We start from the raw sequence: 24,574 nt of genomic DNA, 5'->3' as shown, positions 1-24,574 counted from the left end.
TCGTTAATATCCTGTTTGAAAAACATGTGGACTAAAGCTGCTGCTTCTGTGCTAATTGTACGCCCTGAAGGGATCATGAAGGTCAAAAAATGATTTCATGGGAAAGGTTCTCTTATCTAGTGGCAGAACCTGATGGGTAGAACAATATAGCTTTAAGGGGGGTTACCCTTGGGAGTGATTCCCCTAGATGCAAATGATTATTGTGGTTTGTTTGTTCATAATAAGATGTTTTGCAGGAACGGAACAAAGAGAAATTTTACAACTTCAGCTAGAATTGTTCTACAAAACGTCACAGCTGAGGCAGGGGAACAATGTGTAGATTTTTCTAAGAGTTATTACCCAGTTGTTGACCAATCTGTTGACCAATGTTGACCAAAAAAGCCTAGGATTATGCTGGGCTCCAGCCCACAGGGATTTACCTGTGCTGTAAGAACTAATGAGTGAATAAGGAGACTGGATTCTGGTGAAAGACTTCAGGAAAAAGAAATGGTGTTCACTCAGGTGGAGGGGGCTGTACCAGGTGCTGCTGACCACTGCCACTGCTGTGAAGGTCACAGAAATGGTGCCCTGGATTCATGCTTCCCACTGTAAAAAGGTCACAAACGAACTGAACAAAGCGCAGGAGTGATGTCTCCACAAGGACAGATGGGGATAACCTGCTTGGGACTGATGTGCACAGCCTTTTTCCTTTTTATGTAGAAGCCTGTCACCACCCCAAAAGAGGAAGAATCTAAACACGAAGCCTCTTTGTATACAAACTGGCTGAATGAAACTGATAATGAGGGGGATATGAGTAATTTGTGGTATAAATTTATAAATCATACTGTAAAGTTAAAGAAATTTAATGCATCTTGTTATATATGTGCTTTAATGCCTCATTCTACAGCCTCACCCATGCGACTTTTTATGAAATGTACTCTTTTATTAATATCATGTTAGAAGGCTTAGACGCTATCAAACAAGAATTAAGGGGAGTTAGATTAATGGCACTTCAGAACAGGTTCGTGCTGGACCTTCAAAATGCAGCATCTGGAGGAGTCTATGCTTTAGTAGGAGACTCCTGTTGTACATATATTCCAGCTAATGACTATGATTACGGAAATCTTACACTCGCTATTCAGCATTTAAAAGAACTAAAAGACAAGGTGAATAAAGAGAGAGGCATAAAAGATACACCGGCTTTTCTCTCCTGGTTAGAATCACTGTTTGGGCGAGGGGGAATGTTTTTCTTTTAAGTTACTAACACCGATTATAGGGGCTGTGATACTTGTCTTCCTGTTTTTATGTTGCTGTATGACATGTATTATTCCAATGCTTCGAAATATGGAAATATGGTACCTAGGGGGATAAACTGTTCATCCTTCCAGTCTGGAGAATTGGCAGCTGTCTGACGTCAGTAAGTGATCCTTAAAAAATTAATAGTTCCATGACAGTGTGCATCACCAGAAAATCAATTTCAATGCATTAAAACTCTTGTTATCCTTCTGATCATTGAAGTGTCATTGCCCCAGCACTGTATACTCTTACTTTTGACACCTGTCTGAAGTTGGATCCATTTCTAAGAATGGTGACTCACATATCCTCATGCTCAACTTTGGCTCAACCACACAAACTATGAAGTTAATCATCTGCTTTTGCTCCAAGATTTATGTTACTAGGCTCTCTCCTGGGGATCCTCGTGTTCAAACTTTGCCCTTATTGTGGATGATCCATGACAGAATTCAGGGAATTCAGAATTCTGATACCTCAGCTCAGATTCTGACTGGGCAGACTGTCATTGCCTGGTGTGAATGTGTGCATATCTGTTTTTGTGCATGTTCTGTGGCCTGTTGTACAGTACATCACAAATGAAAGGGAAATGGAAAACTAAAATAAGACTCAAGTGTTTTATCTTTCATTAACAGTGTTTCATTAGTATCTGTGCTAGATCCTGTCATCCACTGCTTACCACGACAGGCTCTAGCACAGGATAGCAGCTAATACATTTAACAATCTCACTGCACAATGTTGTATATTCAAGGGCTGATCTTCTGTACTTTTTCTTTCACTTTTCATTTCCTAGAAACTCAGTCCTGCCAGGAATAATCTGAGAACAAAATCAATCTGAGTGAAAATCTAAGCAGAGGAAGATTGTTTTACAGAGTTAACAAGGTCTAATTCAAGGTCATCAGCACTAACAACATTCTCTCTGGAGACAGGCGATAAGAAAATTGAAAGTGTGTATTGTTACATAACAGCAGAGACTATGAGTTATGCTATCATGAGAGTGGTGATGGATTTTTTTCATTGCTTAGTTTTGCAGGTTCTGTACATTTGAACATTCAAAGTGACTAAAGTAAAGGAGTTTTCCCTTTTTACCACATAATTCCCAAAGATCAACACTAATAGAAAGCCTAATTCCAGCCAAGATTCAATTACTGTCTCTCAGGCATCCCAGCAGTGGATTTCATGACTTCAGACAGCCATCTTTATCAGTGGAGAACTCAATGCTCTGAGGTTTACTGGCAGAGTCTCACACTGGGTAATATGTTGGTAAATAATGTCCTGTGGAATTCTACTATTGATAAATTCTACTATGGAACTGTGATGTGTCCTGAAAAAATCTTCTATGATAGTGGTACAGTCCATCACACCCCACCTACAGCCTTTAAAAGAGAAAAAAAATATTCTGATATTATGGTGGAAAAAGAGCCCTGGAATCTTTGTAGAAGGACCAAAGACGGAAAGAACGGGCAGTGTAACCATGGCGAAGAGAAGGGAAATATTGGAGAGAGCTTTTTTCATACACTTTTTATCATTGTTTTTCCAGCCCAACAATGATCAACAAATATGGGCAGGCGTCCTGTGCCAAATCCAATCTACCTTTCTTCCAAGCATACAGGAATGTCAGTGAATTAAATATTGACATATGAAAATACCCAAAAATATGCAATCACACATATGCAGTTTGAGCAAACATAAGACAATACCCAAGTACCACAAACTACCAGGCATCATTAGCAGTTCAGGTGGGGAGCTGTGTCAGCATGCGTAGGCTTCAAAGGAACAAGTAATAGGTCTATTCCATGCTTAAAAGAGAAGAAAGAAAACACAACATTTCAGCCGTGGAGCCCTCACACCTGAAGAAGGCTCCACAGCCGAAACGTTGTGTTTTCTTTCTTCTCTTTTCATCTAGTGTCATTAGCCAGTTCCTGTCAAAATAAAATAGAAATGGATAACATTCTAGAGAGAGTTTGAAATACCAAGGTACAATTTAAACCATATTTCTTCCACTACAACCACAATATTTTGGAGAGATCGCTGAGCCTAACTGTTCTGGCATGCCCGTTAGCCTCCGTCCTGCTTCAGCAATGAATGCAACGGGGCACATTCTGAGGGAGATGCGGTCAATCAGGTTGCAGGAAAACCACGCTATGCTTTTTTTTGAGATCCTGAAAAGGACAGAGGGGCCATGTATATGTGTGCAGCTGAATATGTAATTGCAGGTGGCGTAGCAAATTCTGCTGAAGCCCCACTGCCTGGTGTGGACGGTAGCTGTGCATGTTGCAGCAGAATTGTGCATGTGAGATCAAGGGGGCATGTCATGTGTTTGAGCACTTCACTCCCTTCCGGAAGCACGTGATTCCCTGAGTCCAAAAAATTTGTAAGTTCTTTGGATGACCTGTGGACCGATCTTTCACGATGAAGAATTCCTTAAGAAGAATAGATCTCGGCCCACCATCCCAATGCCTCCATCTCAAAACAGCAACCTCCCACTGCCCTTAGTCTGCAAGGCAGTCCTTTCAAGTGCGATGATGACGCCGGGACCTTCGTTGCCTATTGTACGAGCTGAACTTTTGTGCTCATCAATTCAACGCTCTTTCCATCAACTCATCTTGTCTTTTGACGCTTCGTGTTTTGTGCTCCTTTGACTATCGGCATATCGGGTGACTGCAAACACTGAAGTTCTTGCTTACGGAGTGTGTAATAGTGTTTTCAAGTGATCGCTGTTCTGTCATGTTGACGCCGAGTGAATCTTTCTTTGGCAACATGGGCAGGCTGACAGCAGCGCGAGCGAAAGTAATGGCAAATTTCTTGACTTATTTCTGAATGTGAATGTTCTTTAGAAAAGGGATGCGGCGTTGCTTCTCCCCCCTGTAAAGGTCACGCATTCCAGACGTGGTTATGAGCGAACAGTTGCCGCAAGTGTTTGAAAAGAGCAAGAGAGGAAGCAGCCCTGCCCCGTGTGAGGATCAAACTCAGGACCTTCAGATGATGAGACTGACGCGCTACCAACTACGCCAACGAGGCCAGCTGCAGTACTCAGCCGGAAAGTTTGCCTCATGCATTTGCCTTTTGATCTCACCGATACTTTTTTGGTCTGTTTCTGTTGCGAGTCTGTTTTTCAGATCTCACCTAGCACAAGTCTCTCTGGCTGAAGTGGCCTCTCTGCTTCAGCATCGTGCCCTCACTCAGCCATTAAAAACGTCACTCGGACTTCTGACATGCTGACATGAAATGTCAAGAGAGAGTGGCGGAGACGCTTAAGGCAGAGAGAAGATGAAGAGGGGGCGTGGCTGCGAAATGATTGACAGCTGCATGACGCTCTCCATGCAAGGCGTGACCACAGGCTAAAGGACACCTTTCGGCACATCAAGCTCTAAGCACACACCTGGAGGACGTGGGAAATGATCCCGCTACCTCTCGCATGCAAAGCGAGCGCTGTACCATGCAAGCTAACCCCCCTCGCTGGGGCTCATGCCTCGGTGTCGCCTAGTGCCGCTTGTTCCCCTCTTACCGGGTGCAGTTCACTGCCCTTCGTCTGCAAGGCAGTCGTGTAATTGCGGCTTTCTTGACTTATTGATGAAGGTCTGACTGGACGAGCGAATGACGCCTCTCCCCCGTCCTCAAGCTCGCTGACAGAATAAAATGGAAAGTGTTGCCGTGGCTCATTGGTTTAGGGGTATGATTCTCACTTAGGGTGTGGGAGGTCCTGGGTTCAACTTGCGGATGAGCCCTTGTGTGTTCTTTTTGTCCTCGTCCACAAGACTGGGAACTGATATCCACATCACCTTGCAGCATCTGCTTATGGCAAACGATGGAATGTGACTAATGACTGAACGAGCCTGGTGAATACTCATCACGTGGCACAATGAGAGCGTGCAGTCAGCTGTCCAAGGCAGCAACCTCATTGCTCGTTCAAAAGAACACGTACTGAAAACTCATCACCACTATGTCGTAAATGAGCACCGCGATCGCTTGTTGTCATGCGTCCTTACTTGGGAAATGCAGAAGCAAAAACTGCCCTCTCTCAGTCACCGAAACGTGTGCGGCTCGCCTTGCACTCTCTGCGCCTCGCATATTTATGGAGCTGTCTGCTCTTCTTTCTGTTGAAGTACGCAAGTTACGGGGCGTACTGCAGACTATGATGTGCTCAATGACAGCTTTCAAGATTTGAAAACTATGAGCTTGATGGCTCAAGTCGAACGAATGTGGTTGTTACGCAATTGATGATCAAACGCACGTATTCTAACGATTCGTGAGAGTATGTTCTAAAGGTCCCTGGCTCGATCCCGGGTTTCGGCATTTTGTTTCATCGCGCCCTTTGTTCCTATCTCCAGCGCCCTCTGCCTAAAGTGACGCGTCCCTTTCTCAGCCCGAAACGCAAACGACCAACTCGGAATGATTTGCCTTTGACGCTTATCAAAGCGTTCTTTGTGCATCGAACAGACCCACTCACCTCTTAGTGTGGCGGGATCTGCACAGTGCATGTCGCAGCGCTCCCTGCTTTCACTTCAATGTGCTTCCTGATGTCGAGTCGTGTGCCGTGCGGAGGCTCTGAAAGCGAGAGCAATGAAAAGGTTCACGACGCTGTGTTAGAAAACAGAGAAGTGAAAGGCAGTCCTTTCTCTAAGGAGGTAAAAGAAAAGCTACTCCCCGTCGGGGAATCGAACCCCGGTCTCCCACGTGACAGGCGGGGATACTTGCCACTATACTAACGAGGAAGACATCACACGCTCCGACCCCCGGCATCGTGTCCCGACCCAGCGTGCTGGAAGGCGACGCGTGCTGTGATTCCTTTACGGAGCAGAAATGACAACCGAGGAGCCGAGAGATCATTTCAGCATTTCGCGTCTGAACGGAAAACACAAACGACCAACTCGGAATGACTTGCTTTGGACGCTTTTCAAAGCGTTCTTTGTGCACGATAAACTGCGCCGCCTAGCAGATACAAATGGGTTGTACAACTTTGAAGTAGCAAATGGAAGAGGGCTAAGCCTCCTCTCTTTTAGCCCAGGTTCGATCTGTCTCCCAGAATCACCAGGGCGCATGCACACACACACACCCGTGCCGTTGAAGTACTCTGCTTCATTTCTGAGGGCAACTCAACATTCACTCCTACCCCGAGTGCAGAAAAGACAGCGTCTGCAGCAACAGCAGCTCAGGTCTCTGCACAGGAGCTAAGCTGCCCCCATCTCCTCTGCTCTGCGGCTCCTACGGAGTGGAGTCCTGCCTGGAGCCGTGTTTGCAGGCGGCGGCTCCCCGCACCCTGTCTGTGCGTCGTGTCCAAGAGCTCCTGGGAGGAAGAGAGAGCCCTCCGACTCGGGGGCTTTTCCACGGTCTGTGTGAGGAGGGGCGGGTGTGTCCAGCAGCTTATCGAGCGGAAGCCTGAGGCGGCGGAGAGCTGTGATCGTGCAGACCTTGAGGTGTCACCTCTTTGTCTGCTTTCCCGCCCTCCCTCCGCCCAAGCTCTGCTCCAAAGTAGCCCGGCAACCCCTCACACCTGCACGTGTCACAACCTAAGGTGTGGTCATGAGACACCCATGGGGTGTTGTTCTGTTCTTGCTAATTGTTTCCTGCCCGTCGCAGGCAGGAGTCCATGCGAGGAAGATGCGCTGGACAGAGCTCAGAGGGCGCACCTGGGTGGCTTTCCTTCTGAGTGACGTTCCTGCAACACTCTCCCGCTACTCTTGGTGCGCTCATGCCGCAACACAGGAAGGCTGAAGCAGGTGGCTGTGGGCTCTGTGCACCGCCGAAATAGCTCAGCTGGGAGAGCGTTAGACTGAAGATCTAAAGATCCCGGGTTTCGGTGTTTTGTTTCATCGCGCCCTTTGTTCCTCTCTCCAGCGCCCCCTGCCTAAAGTGACGCGTCCCTTTCTCAGCCCGAAACGCAAGCAGCAACAGTCCCTGCAGGTTTCCGTGGTGTAGCGGCTATCACGTTCGCCTAACACGCGAAAGGTCCCCGGTTCGAGACCGGGTGGAAACAGCCTCGTTTTGCACGCTCCTGTACTTCACAGAGGTATTGAGCGACCGGTCATTTGTTCCCAATGTATTTCCGGTGCCTTCATGCACTCTTGTACCAAACGCACGTTCCTTCTGTATGCGGAGCCGATCATTTGCAATTGGGCTGTGCCGACAGATCAGGACGAGCTCTGTCGGCTCAATAGCAGCGCAGGACCTGCAAGAACAACAGAAAGATTAGCATCCAGCGGGGGCTTCTTAGTGAGCCCAAGATCTCATCAAGAATCGGCTCCAGCAACAGGGCTGGGCGCATTGTTCAATTCTCCGACCACTCTTGGTGTAAACAAGTCCCTCCTGGTCTCTGCTTGAATTGCACTTTCCTACGTTTGCTTTGGTGTAACTGGCTTCCCCTGCATGGGCGAATGTGAAGAAGATCCTTAGTAAGTTATTGAAGAAACCCGAGAAGAGGTCGGAGTGGTCTCTGTCGTTCATCAACGATCCAGTCAGGCAGTACTCCTCTGTAAAGTGCCGTTCGTTCACATCAATTGGCTTTTTTTTGCCTTCATTCGTGCAAGTAGTAAAAGCAGACTCCCCTATTCTGCCGTGACCCGGATTCGAACCGGGGTTGTTGCGGCCACAACGCAAAGTACTGACCACTATACGATCACGGCGAGTTACCGATACACACGTGGCAGGGCGGAAAAGGCTGTGCTCTCTTCGTGTGACATAATTCGGGAAAGTCCTGATGTTGCATTTCAACTGAGCCCCAGTATACATCGACCCTTCGACACTCTGAGTGACAACTCTCTTGCGTGTTTTCTCATATTTATGTAGTTTGCTTGCATGATGCCCGGAACAGCAGGGTTGTGCACTCCCATATGGTCTAGCGGTTAGGATTCCTGGTTTTCACCCAGGCGGCCCGGGTTCGACTCCCGGTATGGGAACGTGTCAATTTTGCCTCCTGCTTTCCAAAAGATCAGCACTGTGTACGAAGGAGCCGCATTAAAACTACTCAACGTGCAAAACGTGCGAGAAGAGGGGGCGCTTGTTTCCAGCCGAAACTTCTCGCGTGTGAGACGAGCTGACCATCGCTGCAGGAGGTGGGAAGGTCACTCTGGTAGACAGGGCTGACCTTCGGCAATAGGATTTATACTCTCCAAGATGATATTTGCACTTTCTGGAGAGGCGATTTTCTCCACTTCAGTAGCCCGATTTCGTCGATTGCGTGGAGAGGGCTGTAGAATGTGGCGCCGTCTTTCCTGCTCCGTCCATGACAGGCGTGCTGGTCTCTGGAGAGAGAGCACGGTCCATCAGCGCACCCCAATAAAGGCACTGGAAGCAGCTGAATCGCATTGGCGAAGCTCAGCACTGGGCCGCTGGGCACATCTGACCACAGTTTCCGTAGTGTAGTGGTTATCACGTTCACCTCACACGCGAAAGATCCCCGGATCGAAACCGGGTGGAAACAGACCAGACTTCTTCTGTCGCCACGCACAAAAGGGGATTGGGGATTCGCCTAGTGCTGTGATCGAACAGACCCACTCACCTCTTAGTGTGGCGGGATCTGCACAGTGCATGTCGCAGCGCATCCTGCTTTCACTTCAATGCGCGTCCTGATGTACCCCGGTCTCCCGCGTGACAGGTGGGGACAGGTGATAGGTCCACGTGACAGGTCCTATACTAACGAGGAAGACATCACTCTCTCCGACCCCCGGCATCGTGTCCCGACCCACCGTGCTGGAAGCCGACTCGTGCTGTGATTCCTTTACGGAGCAGAAATGACAACCGAGGAGCCGAGAGATCATTTCAGCATTTCGCGTCTGAACGGAAAACACAAACGACCAACTCGGAATGATTTGCCTTTGACGCTTATCAAAGCGTTCTTTGTGCATCGAACAGACCCACTCACCTCTTAGTGTGGCGGGATCTGCACAGTGCATGTCGCAGCGCTCCCTGCTTTCACTTCAATGTGCTTCCTGATGTCGAGTCGTGTGCCGTGCGGAGGCTCTGAAAGCGAGAGCAATGAAAAGGTGCACGACGCTGTGTTAGAAAACAGAGAAGTGAAAGGCAGTCCTTTCTCTAAGGAGGTAAAAGAAAAGCTACTCCCCGTCGGGGAATCGAACCCCGGTCTCCCGCGTGACAGGCGGGGATACTTGCCACTATACTAACGAGGAAGACATCACACGCTCCGACCCCCGGCATCGTGTCCCGACCCAGCGTGCTGGAAGGCGACGCGTGCTGTGATTCCTTTACGGAGCAGAAATGACAACCGAGGAGCCGAGAGATCATTTCAGCATTTCGCGTCTGAACGGAAAACACAAACGACCAACTCGGAATGACTTGCTTTGGACGCTTTTCAAAGCGTTCTTTGTGCACGATAAACTGCGCCGCCTAGCAGATACAAATGGGTTGTACAACTTTGAAGTAGCAAATGGAAGAGGGCTAAGCCTCCTCTCTTTTAGCCCAGGTTCGATCTGTCTCCCAGAATCACCAGGGCGCACGCACACACACACACCCGTGCCGTTGAAGTACTCTGCTTCATTTCTAAGGGCAACTCAACATTCACTCCTACCCCGAGTGCAGAAAAGACAGCGTCTGCAGCAACAGCAGCTCAGGTCTCTGCACAGGAGCTAAGCTGCCCCCATCTCCTCTACTCTGCGGCTCCTACGGAGTGGAGTCCTGCCTGGAGCCATGTTTGCAGGCGGCGGCTCCCCGCACCCTGTCTGTGCGTCGTGTCCAAGAGCTCCTGGGAGGAAGAGAGAGCCCTCCGACTCGGGGGCTTTTCCACGGTCTGTGTGAGGAGGGGCGGGTGTGTCCAGCAGCTTATCGAGCGGAAGCCTGGGGCGGCGGAGAGCTGTGATCGTGCAGACCTTGAGGTGTCACCTCTTTGTCTGCTTTCCCGCCCTCCCTCCGCCCAAGCTCTGCTCCAAAGTAGCCCGGCAACCCCTCACACCTGCACGTGTCACAACCTAAGGTGTGGTCATGAGACACCCATGGGGTGTTGTTCTGTTCTTGCTAATTGTTTCCTGCCCGTCGCAGGCAGGAGTCCATGCGAGGAAGATGCGCTGGACAGAGCTCAGAGGGCGCACCTGGGTGGCTTTCCTTCTGAGTGACGTTCCTGCAACACTCTCCTGCTACTCTTGGTGCGCTCATGCCGCAACACAGGAAGGCTGGAGCAGGTGGCTGTGGGCTCCGTGCACCGCCGAAATAGCTCAGCTGGGAGAGCGTTAGACTGAAGATCTAAAGATCCCGGGTTTCGGTGTTTTGTTTCATCGCGCCCTTTGTTCCTCTCTCCAGCGCCCCCTGCCTAAAGTGACGCGTCCCTTTCTCAGCCCGAAACGCAAGTGAGACACCAGCAGCAGTCCCTGCAGGTTTCCGTGGTGTAGCGGCTATCACGTTCGCCTAACACGCGAAAGGTCCCCGGTTCGAGACCGGGCGGAAACAGCCTCGTTTTGCACGCTCCTGTACTTCACAGAGGTATTGAGCGACCGGTCATTTGTTCCCAATGTATTTCCGGTACCTTCATGCACTCTTGTACCAAACGCACGTTCCTTCTGTATGCGGAGCCGATCATTTGCAATTGGGCTGTGCCGACAGATCAGGACGAGCTCTGTCGGCTCAAAAGCAGCGCAGGACCTGCAAGAACAACAGAAAGATTAGCATCCAGCGGGGGCTTCTTAGTGAGCCCAAGATCTCATCAAGAATCGGCTCCAGCAACAGGGCTGGGCGAATTGTTCCATTCTCCGACCACTCTCGGTGTAAACAAGTCCCTCCTGGTCTCTGCTTGAATTGCACTTTCCTGCGTTTGCTTTGGTGTAACTGGCTTCCCCTGCATGGGCGAATGTGAAGAAGATCCTTAGTAAGTCATTGAAGAAACCCGAGAAGAGGTCGGAGTGGTCTCTGTCGTTCATCAACGATCCAGTCAGGCAGTACTCCTCTGTAAAGCGCCGTTCGTTCACATCAATTGGCTTTTTTTTGCCTTCATTCGTGCAAGTAGTAAAAGCAGACGCCCCTATTCTGCCGTGACCCGGATTCGAACCGGGGTTGTTGCGGCCACAACGCAAAGTACTGACCACTATACGATCACGGCGAGTTACCGATACACACGTGGCAGGGCGGAAAAGGCTGTGCTCTCTTCGTGTGACATAATTCGGGAAAGTCCTGACGTTGCATTTCAACTGAGCCCCAGTATACATCGACCCTTCGACACTCTGAGTGACAACTCTCTTGCGTGTTTTCTCATATTTATGTAGTTTGCTTGCATGATGCCCGGAACAGCAGGGTTGTGCACTCCCATATGGTCTAGCGGTTAGGATTCCTGGTTTTCACCCAGGCGGCCCGGGTTCGACTCCCGGTATGGGAACGTGTCAACTTTGCCTCCTGCTTTCCAAAAGATCAGCACTGTGTACGAAGGAGCCGCATTAAAACTACTCAACGTGCAAAACGTGCGAGAAGAGGGGGCGCTTGTTTCCAGCCGAAACTTCTCGCGTGTGAGACGAGCTGACCATCGCTGCAGGAGGTGGGAGGGTCACTCTGGTAGACAGGGCTGACCTTCGGCAATAGGATTTATACTCTCCAAGATGATATTTGCACTTTCTGGAGAGGCGATTTTCTCCACTTCAGTAGCCCGATTTCGTCGATTGCGTGGAGAGGGCTGTAGAATGTGGCGCCGCCTTTCCTGCTCCGTCCATGACAGGCGTGCTGGTCTCTGGAGAGAGAGCACGGTCCATCAGCGCACCCCAATAAAGGCACTGGAAGCAGCTGAATCGCATTGGCGAAGCTCAGCGCTGGGCCGCTGGGCACATCTGACCACAGTTTCCGTAGTGTAGTGGTTATCACGTTCGCCTCACACGCGAAAGGTCCCCGGATCGAAACCGGGCGGAAACAGACCAGACTTCTTCTGTCGCCACGCACAAAAGGGGATTGGGGATTCGCCTAGCGCTGTGATCGAACAGACCCACTCACCTCTTAGTGTGGCGGGATCTGCACAGTGCATGTCGCAGCGCATCCTGCTTTCACTTCAATGCGCGTCCTGATGTACCCCGGTCTCCCGCGTGACAGGTGGGGACAGGTGACAGGTCCACGTGACAGGTCCTATACTAACGAGGAAGACATCACTCTCTCCGACCCCCGGCATCGTGTCCCGACCCACCGTGCTGGAAGCCGACTCGTGCTGTGATTCCTTTACGGAGCAGAAATGACAACCGAGGAGCCGAGAGATCATTTCAGCATTTCGCGTCTGAACGGAAAACACAAACGACCAACTCGGAATGATTTGCCTTTGACGCTTATCAAAGCGTTCTTTGTGCATCGAACAGACCCACTCACCTCTTAGTGTGGCGGGATCTGCACAGTGCATGTCGCAGCGCTCCCTGCTTTCACTTCAATGTGCTTCCTGATGTCGAGTCTTGTGCCGTGCGGAGGCTCTGAAAGCGAGAGCAATGAAAAGGTGCACGACGCTGTGTTAGAAAACAGAGAAGTGAAAGGCAGTCCTTTCTCTAAGGAGGTAAAAGAAAAGCTACTCCCCGTCGGGGAATCGAACCCCGGTCTCCCGCGTGACAGGCAGGGATACTTGCCACTATACTAACGAGGAAGACATCACACGCTCCGACCCCCGGCATCGTGTCCCGACCCAGAGTGCTGGAAGGCGACGCGTGCTGTGATTCCTTTACGGAGCAGAAATGACAACCGAGGAGCCGAGAGATCATTTCAGCATTTCGCGTCTGAACGGAAAACACAAACGACCAACTCGGAATGACTTGCCTTTGACGCTTATATACCTCTTAGTGTGGCGGGATCTGCACAGTGCATGTCGCAGCGCTCCCTGCTTTCACTTCAATGTGCTTCCTGATGTCGAGTCGTGTGCCGTGCGGAGGCTCTGAAAGCGAGAGCAATGAAAAGGTGCACGGCACTGTGAAATAAACATTAATAAACGCATATATAACGTCGAAAACACATCTAACACTAGGAGTATACAGCACTCTGCACAGTGTACGAAGTAAATTATTTTCGCAGTAATTAATTATATTTACTATATTTATTATACACGTGTAAATTAATTACTGCGAAAATAATTTACTTCGTACACTGTGCAGAGTGCCGTATACTCGCCCATATGTTGATTGTTGATTGTATACAATGTATAATTTGAAATACATATGTTTCAGGTGTGAATGTGTATTTTCAGAATACATTTCTAAATCTAATCATTGGCTTGGTTTACTTGTTTCTACACCTATAAAATCTATCTTTGATGTATAATAGACCTCTACCCATATACGTATAATAGACCTCTAAAGTTATACGTATAATAGACCTCTAACCATATACGTATAATAGTCCTCTAAAGTTATCCGTATAATAGACCTCTAAAGTTATCCGGAACTCCAACCATATATGTATAATAGTCCTCTAAATTTATCCGTATAATAGAACTCCAACCATTTATGTATAATGAACGTCTAAACATAGACGTATAATTGACGTATAACTTTAGACGTATATTAGAATTTCATTCTAGACGAATTGTAGACCACATTTAGACGTATAAGGTATGCGTTTAATAGACGTATATTATACGTCTTTTGCCCACTGGGTGGGCTCCAGATGCACATGGAAGCAATCAAGTGTTTCATCCGAGCTGTTTCAAAGACTGCCCAAGAGCTTTCCTTTCACAGAGGCGCAACGATTAATGATGGGGGTGCACCCTTCAATGCGCCTTACGACTCTAGGGAGTGATTGAGACGATTCGTAGCGTGTGCTCATTTCTCTCTATTCCCCGTGTTGCAGTGGTAGGATGACGTAAATTACTGCTTCGACACGTAACGCCATTATAATCACGTGCAGGAGCTGAGGGCTTTAGTTTTGTTTCGTTTTCCATGACGTTCGTAAGCGCGCAAATCAAAGGCAAGTCCTGCGTCTAACACGAACGTAAATGCTTTTGAAAGTGCAGTGTGGTGCAGCTTGTAAAATCCTTGTCCACATTTGTGGTTTGTTGATGTTTGTTCTGTCTGCCAAAGTTGCATTTTGACATCCGGACGGGGGGACTTTATCATTTGAACGTGAAGCCAGCCTTAAACCCTCTGAGGTGTGTCTGTCTGCCGGCACGTATCTTGTGAAAGGTATTTTTTTTTAACGGAGAGCAACTTTAAAAAGGTATCCGCAGCCACCTCGCAGTCCGTGTTTGATTATAGGAGGAATGTGGCGGCGGCGAGCTCGCATTTGTCGTGCTCGAGTGTTTAAGGCGATGGGATCGAAATGCGTTGGGGACTCCCCGCGCAGGTTCGAAACCTGCCGACTCCGGCGTCTGCCGCATGTCGCCTTGTGCCTGCGCGGCAGAGGCGAAGTGCCGCTTCTCCTTTCCTGGTACTATAACAACGCGAAATCGCTTGGACCTGCTGCCATGGACATCAATTCTTCAGATAACCACACACTTTGCCTTCGCACCTCTGGTGCTCTGCTTATGCCTTTGAAAACCTAATGAATAAAGCTGAAAGAACCGACACGATATGTAGGTGCTGGTAAAGCACGCAGTAAAGAACTGTTAACAGCAAGGGTTTCAGTGGGTTAACTGAGGAGAAGGCGTGATCGCTAATTGTTGACTTTTTATTTGGTGTTAGAAACACTCTTACTGTGCATGACGTGCAACAAATGTAGCCACAGAAATTGCATCACGCTTTCATGTATGCTATTGCAAACACCAACGTTGCCTAGATAGAAAACCGAAATAGCCGTGGGTTTGCTTGCTGGTCTGAAGGATCTCTCTTCGAATCTCTATCATTTGTCAATGGAAGTAAAAGGCGCTGCAATCTGATACGTTCAGAATCAAACCCGCAGCTGTTGTTCGACTTTATTTCTTGACTAATTACAACTGAGTGTCGCATGAGCAGTTACATAAACTTGTCTGGTATATTTGAACACAAATGCCGTTCTTCAATTAAAACTAACAGTACATTGTCAGGGACATTCAGTTCTATACAAACAAGAGACAGACAAGAGAATATTTCTACCGTTCATGTGGACTACGTGTTGACTTACTGATCGGAATAATTGAAAGGTTCGGGCTCATAGCCGATGCAGTGCGTGCTAATTAGAACAGCAACGCTGAGCTCTCAGCACCGTACTGAGCCCAGGTGTTTTTCTAAAGCTGTCAGGTGCAGTTCATTTACATGAAGGAAATCTCTTACTGGGTACGATTACAATGCAGTAAGTAGCACAGACTACTTAGGGAGCAGCCCGATGTGTTTAAAAATGACCCGAGCCAGGTAAGAGTCGAACCTACAATCTCCTGATTCGTAATCAGACGCCTTATCCATTGCGCCACTGGACCTGGTGTAACACTGCAGGACTGTAACCCAGTGAGCTCAGCCCTGCAACTAGTAAAATATTACCCCCGGTCCATTCTTTTCCAAAAGTGAGAAACACCTGTTTTCTACATGTTGTCTGTTTTAAAACCATATCTCTTTAAACCAAACCAAAGAGTTTGTCTTTTGCACTGCTATTCTGATTCATTTCGATTTCAAAGAAAAAAAAAACATTACCTTCCAAAGCATCATAAAATTGTCCCTTCTTCCAGACTCTACTTCTCTCTTGTAGTAGTACAGCAGACCTTTCCAGGTGAGCAGATCACAGAGTCCGAAATGAGCTTCCTCAATCAAGCAAAGTACCTGAACATGACTCTGTCATCATAAAAGCGCCCCTGTAATAAAGAAATTAAATCCGAAATCAAGAGGGCAGTTGCCTACTGAAATACAAGAAGTCATCAATTTTAACCTAGCAACACATTAAAGGCTGCATCTATACAAGTACGATTCTAGAAATGCTCACCAGATTACGTTTTAAGAAGGAACTGTGCCTCAGGTTCCGCCGAGATCTTAACTCGGATGGCAGGATTCAGAGTCCGGAGTGCGGACTGATGGCGCACGGAGGGTCCATATACTGTGGATCCCTCAGTGATCTTCCGCGTATTCAAACCACCAGCGTGTGACTCCCCTGTCCCCGTGACCTCATTGGTCTGCTCTCTCCTCTGTGCAGCCGAGCCCGACTCACGGTAAAGTGAAAAAAAATATGCCCTCAACGTGAGATGTAGTCTGGAGCGAGGATAGATGTTACCTTTTTATCATTGAACAGGATGTATGTGATGTGGCGACTAGGTTCAATTTTGTATCCTCTTTAAAAGATTAAGGACTGGGGTGAGCGTGATTTACCAGCTAAGAACCCGACGTGCGCACCGTTTAAGCTGCATAGACTCGGTCGTTTAACTCTTCTCCATTAGTAGGGTTAAGGTTAAAGAAAAAAACATTGCTGACTTCTTTTTTTTTTGCCAGCCGCTAGCGCTGATTAGCAAGGTTTGTATTTCATGTTTTGCAAGTTGCATCCATTTTAAGAAAAACAAGTCGCGTTAAAGACAGGAAATGAATACTTGCATTTAATTAAGTCTAGCCGTAGGCGGTTGTCCATAATGACCAGTACTGTTCAAGAAGACAGAACAAAGAAGGCACCGCTGGGATTCGAACCCAGGATCTCCTGTTTACTAGACAGGCGCTTTAACCAACTAAGCCACAGTGCCCCGGGAGTGTTGTCCTTTTGCAGCCACTTGGACACACCTTTAGAAAAACATTTTGTTAGGCATTCTGCCTCAGCCTAAACACCTATAGCTTGCAAAGCACATGCTATTAGACAGGCACCTCTGCAAGACCTTAAGAGTCTCTTAAACTAGTGATAGTAAGGTGTTCCCAATGGGTGATGTTCGGCTTTCAAATCATCTCATCCGTGGAAGCGCCGAGATGCAGCTGTTTAAGGCTTAGAAGCAGCTGACTGTTTCACTACCTAGCTGATCACTGTCAGTCAGGGAGCTTAGAGGTGAAAAGCCTGTCTGAGAGACAATTCGCCATCGATCAGTTCAATATGTTCCGTACCAGCTCGGCGCACCCGAGATCATCTTGGTAGCCATGTAGCTCAGATGAGTGAGAGCTTGTGTGTATTTACCACCGTGATTGGATGCCGGCCCTTCTCAGGTCACAGTAAACCTTCTGCTCAAAAAAAGTGAGGTAAAACCTCACTCTGCACAGTAAAACCTAAAAAAGTGAGGTTTTATTTAATCTCTGACCAAGGGAAACGTTTCATTTTTTCAAAGAAATGTTTGTTAAAAAATAAAGTCATAGTTCCATGGGATTCAATCATAGACCGTGTGACATGGAAGTCAGGAACCTAACCCACTAAAGCACTACAGAAACATTATCGACACACAATGTACAGCGTGTACTATTCTTGTGTTGCGGTACATGAATATAATTATATCGTTATTAATTTCTAATTTATAACTTTATTAACTTTATAAATTAACTTTATAAATTTATTAACGTTATTAATTAATTTCACGACGCACAGACAGAGCGTGGGGAGCCGCCGCCTGCAAACACAGCTCCAGGCAGGACTCCGCTCTGCAGGAGCCGCAGAGCAGAGGAGATGGGGGCAGCTTAGCTCCTGTGCAGAGACCTGAGCTGTTGTTGCTGCGGACGCTGTCTTTTCTGCACTCGGGGTAGGAGTGAATGTTGAGTTGCCCTTAGAAATGAAGCAGAGCACTTCAACGGCACGGGTGTGTGTGTGTGCGCCCTGGTGATTCTGGGAGACAGATCGAACCTGGGCTAAAAGAGAGGAGGCTTAGCCCTCTTCCATTTACTAGTTCAAAGTTGTACAACCCATTTGTATCTGCTAGGCGGCGCAGTCGTCGTGCACAAAGAACGCTTTGAAAAGCGTCAAAGGCAAGTCATTCTGAGTTGGTCGTTTGTGTTTTCCGTTCAGACGCGAAATGCTGAAATGATCTCTCGGCTCCTCGGTTGTCATTTCTGCTCCGTAAAGGAATCACAGCACGCGTCGGCTTCCAGCACGGTGGGTCGGGACACGATGCCGGGGGGTCGGAGAGAGCGATGTCTTCCTCATTAGTATAGGACCTGTCACCTGTCCCCACCTGTCACGCGGGAGACAGGGGTACATCAGGACGCGCATTGAAGTGAAAGCAGGATGCGCTGCGACATGCACTGTGCAGATCCCGCCACACTAAGAGGTGAGTGGGTCTGTTCGATAACAGCGCTAGGCGAATCCCCAATCCCCTTTTGTGCGTGGCGACAAAAGAAGTCTGAAGTCCGTTTCCACCCGGGGACCTTTCGCGTGTGAGGCGAACGTGATAACCACTACACTACGGAAACAGTGGTCAGATGTGCCCAGCGGCCCAGTGCTGAGCTTCGCCAATGCGATTCAGCGGCTTCCAGTGCCTTTATTGGTGTGCGCTGATGGACCGTGCTCTCTCTCCAGAGTCCAGCACGCCTGTCATGGACGGAGCAGGAAAGGCGGCGCCACATTCTACAGCCCTCTCCACGCAATCGACGAAATCGGGCTACTGAAGTGGAGAAAATCGCCTCTCCAGAAAGTGCAAATATCATCTTGGAGAGTATAAATCCTATTGCCAAAGGTCAGCCCTGTCTACCAGAGTAACCCTCCCACCTCCTGCAGCGATGGTCAGCTCTGGCCGCCTGGGTGAAAACCAGGAATCCTAACCGCTAGACCATATAGGAGCGCACAACCCTGCTGTTCCGGGCATCATGCAAGCAAACTACAGAAATATTAGAAAACACGCAAGAGAGTTGTCACTCAGAGTGTCGAAGGGTCGATGTATACTGGGGCTCAGTTGAAATGCAACGTCAGGACTTTTCCGAATTATGTCACATGAAGAGAGCACAGCCTTTTCCGCCCTGCCACGTGTGTATCGGTAACTCGCCGTGATCGTATAGTGGTCAGTACTTTGCGTTGTGGCCGCAACAACCCCGGTTCGAATCGGGGTCACGGCAGAATAGGGGCGTCTGCTTTTACTACTTGCATGAATGAAGGCAAAAAAAAGCCAATCGATGTGAACGAACGGCGCTTTACAGAGGAGTACTGCCTGACTGGATCGTTGATGAACGACAGAGGCCACTCCGACCTCTTCTCGGGTTTCTTCAATGACTTACTAAGGATCTTCTTCACATTCGCCCATGCAGGGGAAGCCAGTTACACCAAAGCAAACGCAGGAAAGTGCAATTCAAGCAGAGACCAGGAGGGACTTGTTTACACCGAGAGTGGTCGGAGAATGGAACAATGCGCCCAGCCCTGTTGCTGGAGCCGATTCTTGATGAGATCTTGGGCTCACTAAGAAGCCCCCGCTGGATGCTAATCTTTCTGTTGTTCTTGCAGGTCCTGCGCTGCTTTTGAGCCGACAGAGCTCGTCCTGGTCTGTCGGCACAGCCCAATTGCAAATGATCGGCTCCGCGTACAGAAGGAACGTGCGTTTGGTACAAGAGTGCATGAAGGCACCGGAAATACATTGAGAACAAATGACCGGTCGCTCAATACCTCTGTGAAGTACAGGAGCGTGCAAATCGAGGCTGTTTCCACCCGGTCTCGAACCGGGGACCTTTCGCGTGTTAGGCGAATGTGATAACCACTACACTACGGAAACCTGTAGTGTTTGCTGCTGGTGTATCGCTTGCGTTTCGGGCTGAGAAAGGGACGCGTCATTTTAGGCAGGGGGCGCTGGAGAGAGGAACAAAGGGAGCGATGAAACAAAATGCCGAAACCCGGGATTGAGCCAAGGATCTTTAGAACATACTCTCACGAATCGTTAGAATATGTGCGTTTGATCATCAATTGCGTAACAACCACATTCGTTCGACTTGAGCCATCAAGCTCATAGTTTTCAAATCTTGAAAGCTGTCATTGAGCACATCATAGTCTGCAGTACGCCCCGTAACTTGCGTACTTCAACAGAAAGAAGAGCAGACAGCTCCATAAATATGCGAGGCGCAGAGAGTGCAAGGCGAGCCGCACACGTTTCGGTGGCTGAGAGAGGGCAGTTTTTGCTTCTGCATTTCCCAAGTAAGGACGCATGACAACAAGCGATTGCGGTGCTCATTTACGACATAGTGGTGATGAGTTTTCAGTACGTGTTCTTTTGAACGAGCAATGAGGTTGCTGCCTTGGACAGCTGACTGCACGCTCTCATTGTGCCACGTGATGAGTATTCACCAGGCTCGTTCAGTCATTAGTCACATTCCATCATTTGCCATAAGCAGATGCTGCAAGGTGATGTGGATATCAGTTCCCAGTCACGAGGACAAAAAGAGCACACAAGGGCTCAGCCGGGAGTTGAACCCGGGACCTTCCACACCCTAAGTGAGAATCATACCCCTAAACCAATGAGCCACGGCAGCACTTTCTATTTTATCCTGTCAGCGAGCTTGAGGACGGGGGAGAGGCGTCATTCGCTCGTCCAGTCAGACCTTCATCAATAAGTCAAGAAAGCCGCAATTACACGACTGCCTTGCAAACGAAGGGCAGTGAACTGCACCCGGTAAGAGGGGAACAAGCGGCACTAGGCGACACCGAGGCATGAGCCGCAGCGAGGGGGGTTAGCTTGCATGGTACGGCGCTCGCTTTGCATGCGAGAGGTAGCGGGATCGTTTCCCACGTCCTCCAGGTGTGTGCTTAGAGCTTGATGTGCCGAAAGGTGTCCTTTAGCCTGTGGTCACACCTTGCATGGAGAGCGTCATGCAGCTGTCAATCATTTCACAGCCACGCCCCCTCTTCATCTTCTCTCTGCCTTAAGCGTCTCCGCCACTCTCTCTTGACATTTCATGTCAGCATGTCAGAAGTCCGAGTGACGTTTTTAATGGCTGAGTGAGGGCACGATGCTGAAGCAGAGAGGCCACTTCAGCCAGAGAGACTTGTGCTAGGTGAGATCTGAAAAACAGACTCGCAACAGAAACAGACCAAAAAAGTATCGGTGAGATCAAAAGGCAAATGCAACATCCAGCAGAGGGCGTCTGAAGATTAGGGAACGGGCGACTGAAATCCATATGAGGCAAACTTTCCGGCTGTGCACTGCAGCTGGCCTCGTTGGCTTAGTTGGTAGCGCATCAGTCTCTTTATCTGAAGGTCCTGAGTTTGATCCTCACACGGGGCATGGCTGCTTGCTCTTTTCAAACACTTGCGGCAACTGTTCGCTCATAACCACGTCTGGAATGCGTGACCTTTACACGGGGGAGAAGCAACGCCGCATCCCTTTTCTAAAGAACATTCATATTCAGAAATAAGTCAAGAAATTTGCCATTACTTTTGCTGTCAGCCTGCCCATGTTGCCAAAGAAAGATTCACTCGGCGTCAACATGACAGAACAGCGATCACTTGAAAACACTGTTCCACACTCCGTAAGCAAGAACTTCAGTGTTTGCAGTCACCCGATATGCCGATAGTCAAAGGAGCACAAAACACGAAGCGTCAAAAGACAAGATGAGTTGATGGAAAGAGCGTTGAATTGATGAGCACAAAAGTTCAGCTCGTACAATAGGCAACGAAGGTCCCGGCGTCATCATCGCACTTGAAAGGACTGCCTTGCAGACTAAGGGCAGTGGGAGGTTGCTGTTTTGGGATGGAGGCATTGGGATGGTGGGCCGAGATCTATTCTTCTTAAGGAATTCTTCATCGTGAAAGATCGGTCCACAGATCATCCAAAGAACTTACAAATTTTTGGGACTCAGGGAATCACGTCTTGAAAATACGTCTTGGACGCGTAACGGCATTCTATCCAACTATCCAACTGCAGGACTTGAGGGTTTTTTGTGCTTTGTTCTGTTTTCGTTGACATCGCATTCGTAAGAGCGTCAAAAAAAGGCAATTCCAGCATCTAACACGAATAAAAGGGCTATTGAAACTGCAGGGCTGCGCAGCTTCTAAAATCCTTGCACACAATTCTCCGTTATTGTTACTTCCTTCTTTCTGTCTAACAAAGTTCCCTTTTCCTGACCGGACGGGGAGACTATCATTCCAACTTGAAGCCAGCCTTAAGTTCTCCGAGGCGCATTTGTCTGCTAGCATGCATTTTGTGAAATTTTTTTTTGTTGTTGTTAAACCAAAAGCGACTTTGAAAAAGGTTTCCACCGCCGCCCGGCACTCTATGTTAGACTGTATCAAGAAAGCAGCGCGTGCTGCAGCCGTGGCCGAGTGGTTAGGGCGATGGATTAGAAAGCCGTCGGGGTCTCCCTGCGAAGCTTCGAGTCCTGCCGCCTACGGTGTCGTCGTGTGTCTGCGCAACAAAGGAAAAGCACCCGTTTCGCTTTTCCCGCGACTTTTAAAACACGAATGATCTGGATTTCTACATGAATGGCTCTTAAAATGTGATCTGATCTTCATCTGACGCATAATAATAAATAAAGACAGTCTTGTTTAACAAACAACACACAACATTTTACATTGTCAATTCAGTTCAAATCAATGTATTTCTATATAGCGCCTTTCACAACAAGGTTGTCCCAAGGCACTTAACAATGCAAGTTGTTAAGAGCCTTGTGTCTAATATGCCGCCTAGGTTACGTGCTGTCTCTTTGAGGCAAATGTTTAAATCCTCTGAGTTAAGTGCTGAAGTTATAGTAGTCCTATCAGTATTGTTGCCTCCGATCAACAGATCCTCAGTTTTCTCAGAGTTGAGTTACAAAAAGTTTTCACACATCCAAGTCTTTCCTTCATTAATGCATTTAACTAAAGTGATAATAGAAGAGTTGTCATTTGGTGGAAACAAAATGTTTATTTGAGTGTCATCAGCATATGAATGAAAGTTCATATTATTTTTTCTTATTATCCTACCTAGCAGCAGCATGTAGAGAGAGAGAGCAATATTGGTCCCGGCACTGATCCGTCTGGTACCCCAAATTGAACTGGTGACGTTGATGAAGCAGTACAATTATAAGATATTTGAACATAATGAAAACGATGAGTAAAATGTGAAGTAAACCACTGAAGGACGGTTCCAGATAAGCCAACCTCAAACTCAAGCCTGTGTAACAAAACAGAGAGGTCAACCGTGTCAAAGGCAGCTCTAAGATCTAGAAGCACAAGCACTGTTGCATTCCCCGCATCAGTAGCTAAGAGAATATCATTTACGACTCTCGTTAATGCAGTTTCAGAAACCAGACTGAAATTTCTCAATTATATTATTTGAATCCAGATACGATTGACGTTGGGCAACAACTATTCTCTCAAGACTTTTAGATTGAAATGGGACCTTTGAGACAGGCCTGTAGTTGTTAAGAACTTGTGGATCCAAATTTGACTTCTTAAGGAGCGGTCTAACAACTGCTACCTTAAATTGATCAGGTACAACGCCTGACGCAAGCGATGCATTCATCATACTAATTATAGGTCCTGCCAGTCCTTCGAGGGAATCTTTGACTAGCTGAGTGGGGATGGGATCTAGCGAACAGGTGGTTGACTTTGTCTTACGTCTGTGTTCATGAGTCCACCATAAGAAGAAATCTGAACAGGAGTGGTGATCATCCGAGGTCACCACGGAGGAAACCACTGCTCTCCCCAACAAAAAAACCACCACTGCCCCTCTCAAGTTTGCTAAAGACCACATGGATGTTCCACAGCAACTCCTGGAACAATGTTCTGTGGACAGACGTGACAAAAGTTGAACTTGTTGGTAAATGTGCACAGCGTTATGTTTGGAGATAACAAAACACTGCATACCAACTCCAAAACCTCATCCCACCTGGGAAGCATGGCGGAGGCTGTACGGCTTGCAATCATCGAGGGACCGATGAATTCCAAGATGTATCAGGAAATTCTACAGCAGAATGTCAGGGTGTCTGCCTGTGATCTAAAACTCGAAAGACGCTGGGTCATGCAGCATGACAAAAATAAAGGAGTACATCAACAACAGAGTGGCTGAAACAGAAGAAATTCCGTATTTTGGGATGGCCAAGTAAGAGTCCTGACCCCAATCCCATTGAAGTGCTGTGGCATGATCTGAAGCAGGCCGTTCAGCGCAAGACATCCCAAAAATATACATGAACTGAAACAGTTTTGCATAGAGGAATAGGCCAAAATACCTCCTAACCGCTGCTCAGGTCTGACCAGCCGCTACAGAAAGTGGGGGTTGAGGTTTTTGTCAATAAAGGAGGTTCCACTAGCTCCTTAATATAAGGGTTCACGTACTTTTTCCATCAATGACCTTGATTGTTTAAAACATTTGTTAAAACAGCAATGTCAAATGTTGGGCGTGTGTTGTTTGTTAAATCAGACTCTCTTTATTGATTATTATGACTTAGATAAAGATAAGATCACATGTTAGGAGCCATTCATGCAGAAATCCACATCATTCCGAAGGGCTGTTTACAAAAGTTTTTCTTCCAACTGTATGTGAGAGAAAAGCAGAGCCGCTCACTGAGTAAGGTGGGGTTGTAGCTTCGCAAATTGCAAGGACATTTGTACTCTCAAAAGGGGACAGGAGCACCCCAGATGGGACTCGAACCCACAACCCCTG

The 24,574-nt window shown here is 48.0% G+C and overlaps 13 non-coding genes across 13 annotated transcripts; 6 read left to right on the top strand and 7 right to left on the bottom strand.

Moving 5' to 3' along the window:
- Positions 1-4,217: 4,217 nt before the first annotated feature.
- trnam-cau (transfer RNA methionine (anticodon CAU)) lies at positions 4,218-4,290 on the bottom strand. The gene has a single exon. It is a non-coding gene; the product is annotated as a tRNA-Met (tRNA).
- A 1,622-nt stretch (positions 4,291-5,912) lies between these two features.
- On the bottom strand, positions 5,913-5,984 carry trnad-guc (transfer RNA aspartic acid (anticodon GUC)). The gene has a single exon. It is a non-coding gene; the product is annotated as a tRNA-Asp (tRNA).
- Positions 5,985-7,173: 1,189 nt separating this feature from the next.
- On the top strand, positions 7,174-7,246 carry trnav-aac (transfer RNA valine (anticodon AAC)). The gene has a single exon. It is a non-coding gene; the product is annotated as a tRNA-Val (tRNA).
- A 574-nt stretch (positions 7,247-7,820) lies between these two features.
- On the bottom strand, positions 7,821-7,892 carry trnah-gug (transfer RNA histidin (anticodon GUG)). Its single transcript has one exon. It is a non-coding gene; the product is annotated as a tRNA-His (tRNA).
- Positions 7,893-8,093: 201 nt separating this feature from the next.
- trnae-uuc (transfer RNA glutamic acid (anticodon UUC)) lies at positions 8,094-8,165 on the top strand. The gene has a single exon. It is a non-coding gene; the product is annotated as a tRNA-Glu (tRNA).
- Positions 8,166-9,323: 1,158 nt separating this feature from the next.
- trnad-guc (transfer RNA aspartic acid (anticodon GUC)) lies at positions 9,324-9,395 on the bottom strand. The gene has a single exon. It is a non-coding gene; the product is annotated as a tRNA-Asp (tRNA).
- A 1,197-nt stretch (positions 9,396-10,592) lies between these two features.
- On the top strand, positions 10,593-10,665 carry trnav-aac (transfer RNA valine (anticodon AAC)). The gene has a single exon. It is a non-coding gene; the product is annotated as a tRNA-Val (tRNA).
- A 574-nt stretch (positions 10,666-11,239) lies between these two features.
- On the bottom strand, positions 11,240-11,311 carry trnah-gug (transfer RNA histidin (anticodon GUG)). Its single transcript has one exon. It is a non-coding gene; the product is annotated as a tRNA-His (tRNA).
- Positions 11,312-11,512: 201 nt separating this feature from the next.
- Positions 11,513-11,584, top strand: trnae-uuc (transfer RNA glutamic acid (anticodon UUC)). Its single transcript has one exon. It is a non-coding gene; the product is annotated as a tRNA-Glu (tRNA).
- A 451-nt stretch (positions 11,585-12,035) lies between these two features.
- Positions 12,036-12,108, top strand: trnav-cac (transfer RNA valine (anticodon CAC)). Its single transcript has one exon. It is a non-coding gene; the product is annotated as a tRNA-Val (tRNA).
- A 4,607-nt stretch (positions 12,109-16,715) lies between these two features.
- On the bottom strand, positions 16,716-16,789 carry trnat-agu (transfer RNA threonine (anticodon AGU)). Its single transcript has one exon. It is a non-coding gene; the product is annotated as a tRNA-Thr (tRNA).
- Positions 16,790-19,641: 2,852 nt separating this feature from the next.
- Positions 19,642-19,714, bottom strand: trnav-aac (transfer RNA valine (anticodon AAC)). Its single transcript has one exon. It is a non-coding gene; the product is annotated as a tRNA-Val (tRNA).
- Positions 19,715-21,144: 1,430 nt separating this feature from the next.
- Positions 21,145-21,217, top strand: trnak-cuu (transfer RNA lysine (anticodon CUU)). Its single transcript has one exon. It is a non-coding gene; the product is annotated as a tRNA-Lys (tRNA).
- The last annotated feature ends 3,357 nt before the right edge of the window (positions 21,218-24,574 follow it).

Source organism: Lepisosteus platostomus, unplaced genomic scaffold, assembly GCF_059453375.1.
Source record: "Lepisosteus platostomus isolate fLepPlt1 unplaced genomic scaffold, fLepPlt1.hap1 Scaffold_30_H1, whole genome shotgun sequence".
Lineage (NCBI taxonomy): Eukaryota > Metazoa > Chordata > Actinopteri > Semionotiformes > Lepisosteidae > Lepisosteus > Lepisosteus platostomus.
This window is presented reverse-complemented; position numbering and strand designations above follow the sequence as displayed.